Raw genomic sequence first — 5,184 nt, 5'->3', positions numbered from 1 at the left:
AAACACCCCAAAAATGACCCCTAAAAACCCAAATTCCCCCAAACCCAAAAATCCCGGAAATTCTGCTGAAAATCCCCCCTTAAAGTCCCCATAAAACCCCCCAAAAAAACCCAAAATCCCCCCTAAACCCCCAAAATCCCCCCAAAAACACCCCAAAATCTCCCCTAAAAACCCAAATTCCCCCAAAGCACCCAAACCCCCAAAATCCCCAGAACCTCCCCAAAATCCCCCCTTAAAGTCCCCATAAAACCCCCCAAAAAAACCCAAAATCCCTCCTAAAACACCTCAAAAATGACCCCTAAAAACCCAAATTCCCCCAAACCCAAAAATCCCGGAAATTCTGCTGAAAATCCCCCAAAATCCCCCCTAAAGTCCCCATAAAACCCCCAAAAAACCCAAAATCCCCCTAAACCCCCAAAATCCCCCCAAAAACACCCCAAAATCTCCCCTAAAAACCCAAATTCCCCCAAAGCACCCAAACCCCCAAAATCCCCCAGAACCTCCCCAAAATCCCCCCTAAAGTCCCCATAAAACCACCCAAAAGCCCCAAAATCCCCCCTAAACACCCCAAAAATAACCCCTAAAAACCCAAAGTCCCCCAACCCCGAAAATCCCGGAAATTCTGCTGAAAATCCCCCAAAATCCCCATAAAACCACCCAAAAACCCAAAATCCCTCCTAAACCTCCCCAAAAATGACCCCTAAAAACCCAAATTCCCCCAAACCCAAAAATCCCGGAAATTCTGCTCAAAATCCCCCCTAAAGTCCCCATAAAACCCCCCAAAAAACCCAAAATCCCCCCTAAAACCCCCCAAAGTCCCCCTTAAAACCCCACAACTGCCCCCAAAACCCCCAAAATCTCCCCTAAAACTCCAAAATTCCCCCAAAATAACCCAAACCCCAAAAATTCCTCCCAAAAACCCCAAAAGCGCCCCCAAAATTCCCCAAAACCGTCCCCGAAACCGCCCCAAAACCCCCCAAATCCCCTCAAACCCCAAAACCGCCCCAAAAAACCCCAACCCCCCCCAAAACCCCAAAACCGTCCCCCAAACCCCATCTCAAACCCCAAAACCCTCCCAAAAACCCCAAAACTGTCCCCAAAACTGCCCCAAAACCCTCCCAAAAACCCCAAAATCCCCCCCAAAACCCCAAAACCTCCCCCAAACCCCCCCAAAACCCCAACCCCCCCCAAAAACCCCAAAATCCCCCCCAAAACCCCAAACCCCCCCCAAAAACCCCAAAATCCCCCCCAAAACCCCAAAACCGCCCCAAAAACCCCCAAAACCACTCTCCAAACCGCCCCAAAACTCCCAAAAACCCCAAAACCCCCCCAAAACCACCCCCCAAAAACCCCAAAATCCCCCCAAAACCCCCAAAATCCCCTCAAAAACCCCAAAACCGCCCCCCAAATCCCCCCCAAAACCCCAAAACCGCCCCCAAAACCGCCCCAAACCGCCCCAAACACCCCCAAACCCCTCTCAAACCCCAAAACTCCCCCAAAAACCCCAAAAATCCCCCCAAAACCCCCAAAACCACTCCCCAAACCGCCCCAAAACTCCCAAAAACCCCAAAACCCCCCCAAATCCCCCCCAAATCCCCTCTCAACCCCCAAAACCTCCCCCAAAAACCCCAAAACCTCCAAAAACCCCCAAAACCACTCCCCAAACCGCCCCAAAACTCCCAAACCCCCAAACCCCCCCCAAAACCACCCCCCAAAACCCCAAAACCGCCCCCAAAACTCCCCCAAACCCCCCCAAATCCCCTCTCAACCCCCAAAACCTCCCCAAAAACCCCAAAACCACTCCCCAAACCACCCCAAAACTCCCAAAAACCCCAAACCCCCCCAAAAAACCATCCCCCAAAAACCCCAAAACCTCCCCAAAAACCCCCAAAACCCCCAAATCCCCCCCAAACCCCCTCTCAAACCCCAAAAGCCCCCCAAAACCACCCCCAAAACCGCCCCAAAACCACCCCCCAACCCCCCAAATCCCCTCTCAACCCCCAAAACCTCCCCAAAACCCCCAAAACCTCCCCCAAAAACCCCAAAACCTCCCCAAAATCCCCCCCAAACTCCCCCAAAACCCCTCTCAACCCCCAAAACCTCCCCAAACCCCCCCCAAAACCTCCCCCAAAAAACCCCCAAAACCTCCCCAAAACCCCCCAAAACCGCCCCAAAACCACCCCCAAACCCCCCCAAACCCCTCTCAACCCCCAAAACCTCCCCCAAAAACACCAAAACCTCCCCCAAAAACCCCAAAACCTCCCAAAAAAACCCCAAAACCTCCCCCAAAAACCCCAAAACCTCCCCCAAAAACCCCAAAACCTCCCAAAAAAACCCCAAAACCTCCCCAAAACCCCCCAAAACCTCCCCAAAAACCCCAAAACCTCCCCCAAAAACCCCAAAACCTCCCAAAAAAACCCCAAAACCTCCCCAAAACCCCCCAAAACCGCCCCAAAACCACCCCCAAACCCCCCCAAACCCCTCTCAACCCCCAAAACCTCCCCCAAAAACACCAAAACCTCCCCCAAAAACCCCAAAACCTCCCAAAAAAACCCCAAAACCTCCCCCAAAAACCCCAAAACCTCCCCTAAAAACCCCAAAACCTCCCAAAAAAACCCCAAAACCTCCCCAAAACCCCCCAAAACCTCCCCAAAAACCCCAAAACCTCCCCCAAAAACCCCAAAACCTCCCAAAAAAACCCCAAAACCTCCCCAAAACCCCCCAAAACCGCCCCAAAACCACCCCCAAACCCCCCCAAACCCCTCTCAACCCCCAAAACCTCCCCCAAAAACACCAAAACCTCCCCCAAAAACCCCAAAACCTCCCAAAAAAACCCCAAAACCTCCCCCAAAAACCCCAAAACCTCCCCCAAAAACCCCAAAACCTCCCAAAAAAACCCCAAAACCTCCCCAAAACCCCCCAAAACCTCCCCAAAAACCCCAAAACCTCCCCCAAAAACCCCAAAACCTCCCAAAAAAACCCCAAAACCTTCCCCAAAAACCCCAAAACCTCCCCCAAAAACCCCAAAACCTCCCCAAAACCCCCAAAACCTCCCCCAAAAACCCCAAAACCTCCCCAAAAACCCCAAAACCTCCCCCAAAAACCCCAAAACCTCCCCAAAAACCCCCCAAACCTCCCCAAAACCCCCCAAAACCTCCCCAAACCCCCCAAAACCTCCCCCCAAAAACCCCAAAACCCCCCAAAACCTCCCCGAAAAACCCCAAAACCTCCCCAAAAGCCCCCAAAACCGCCCCAAAACCACCCCCAAACCCCCCCAAACCCCTCTCAACCCCCAAAACCTCCCCCAAAACCCCCCAAACCTCCCCAAACCCCCCAAAACCTCCCCAAAAAACCCCAAAACCTCCCCAAAAACCCCCAAAACCTCCCCAAAACCCCCCAAAACCTCCCCCAAAAACCCCAAAACCTCCCAAAAAAACCCCAAAACCTCCCCAAAACCACCCAAAACCTCCCCCAAAACCCCCCAAAACCACCCCCAAACCCCCCAAAACCCCTCTCAACCCCCAAAACCTCCCCCAAAACCCCCAAAACCTCCCCCAAAAACCCCAAACCCCCCAAAAAACCCCCAAAACCTCCCCCAAAAACCCCAAAACCACTCCCCAAAAACCCCAAAACCTCCCCCAAAAACCCCAAAACCTCCCCAAAACCCCCCAAAACCTCCCCCAAAAACCCCAAAACCTCCCCAAAACCCCCCAAAACCTCCCCCCAAAACCCCAAAACCTCCCCAAAACCCCCAAAACCTCCCCCAAAAACCCCAAAACCTCCCCAAAACCCCCAAAACCTCCCCCAAAAACCCCAAAACCTCCCCAAAAACCCCAAAACCTCTCCCAAAAACCCCAAAACCTCCCCAAAAACCCCCCAAACCTCCCCAAAACCCCCCAAAACCTCCCCAAACCCCCCAAAACCTCCCCCCAAAAACCCCAAAACCCCCCAAAACCTCCCCCAAAAACCCCAAAACCTCCCCGAAAAACCCCAAAACCTCCCCAAAAGCCCCCAAAACCGCCCCAAAACCACCCCCAAACCCCCCCAAACCCCTCTCAACCCCCAAAACCTCCCCCAAAACCCCCCAAACCTCCCCAAACCCCCCCAAAACCTCCCCAAAAACCCCCAAAACCTCCCCAAAAACCCCCAAAACCTCCCCAAAACCCCCCAAAACCTCCCCCAAAAACCCCAAAACCTCCCAAAAAAACCCCAAAACCTCCCCAAAACCACCCAAAACCCTCCCCCAAAACCCCCCAAAACCACCCCCAAACCCCCCAAAACCCCTCTCAACCCCCAAAACCTCCCCAAAACCCCCCAAACCTCCCCAAACCCCCCAAAACCTCCCCAAAAAACCCCAAAACCTCCCCAAAACCTCCCCCAAAAACCCCAAAACCCCCCAAAACCGCCCCAAAACCACCCCCAAACCCCTCTCAACCCCCAAAACCTCCCCAAAAAACCCCAAACCCCCCCCAAAAACCCCCAAAACCTCCCCCAAAAACCCCAAAACCTCCCCCCAAAACCCCAAAACCTCCCCAAAACCTCCCCCAAAAACCCCCAAAACCTCCCCAAACCCCCAAAACCTCCCCCAAAAACCCCAAACCCCCCCCAAAAACCCCCAAAACCTCCCCCAAAAACCCCAAAACCACTCCCCAAAACCCCCCAAAACCTCCCCAAAAAACCCCAAAACCTCCCCAAAACCCCCCAAAACCTCCCCCAAAAACCCCAAAACCTCCCCCCAAAACCCCAAAACCTCCCCCCAAAACCCCAAAACCTCCCCCAAAAACCCCAAAACCTCCCCCAAAAACCCCCAAAACCTCCCCAAAAACCCCCAAAACCTCCCCAAAACCCCCCAAAACCTCCCCCAAAAACCCCAAAACCTCCCCCCAAAACCCCAAAACCTCCCCAAAACCTCCCCCCAAAACCCCAAAACCTCCCCCAAAAACCCCAAAACCTCCCCCAAAAACCCCCAAAACCTCCCCCAAAAACCCCCAAAACCTCCCCCCAAAACCCCAAAACCTCCCCAAAACCTCCCCCCAAAACCCCAAAACCTCCCCAAAACCTCCCAAAACCTCCCAAAACCTCCCCAAAACCCCCCAAAACCTCCCCCAAAAACCCCAAAACCTCCCCCCAAAACCCCAAAACCTCCCCAAAACCTCCCCCAAAAACCCCAAAACCTCCCCAAAA

The 5,184-nt window shown here is 53.6% G+C and overlaps 1 long non-coding RNA gene across 1 annotated transcript; it reads left to right on the top strand.

The window, feature by feature from the left end:
* Positions 1 to 1,038, top strand: LOC309570590. Its single transcript, XR_014226257.1, has 2 exons — positions 1 to 84; positions 239 to 1,038. It is a non-coding gene; the product is annotated as an uncharacterized lncRNA (long non-coding RNA).
* The last annotated feature ends 4,146 nt before the right edge of the window (positions 1,039 to 5,184 follow it).

This window comes from Coloeus monedula, assembly GCF_965178545.1.
Source record: "Coloeus monedula genome assembly, chromosome: 1".
Classification (NCBI taxonomy): Eukaryota; Metazoa; Chordata; class Aves; order Passeriformes; family Corvidae; genus Coloeus; species Coloeus monedula.
Note: the sequence above shows the minus strand (reverse complement) of the source record. Positions and strands in the feature narration are given on the sequence as shown.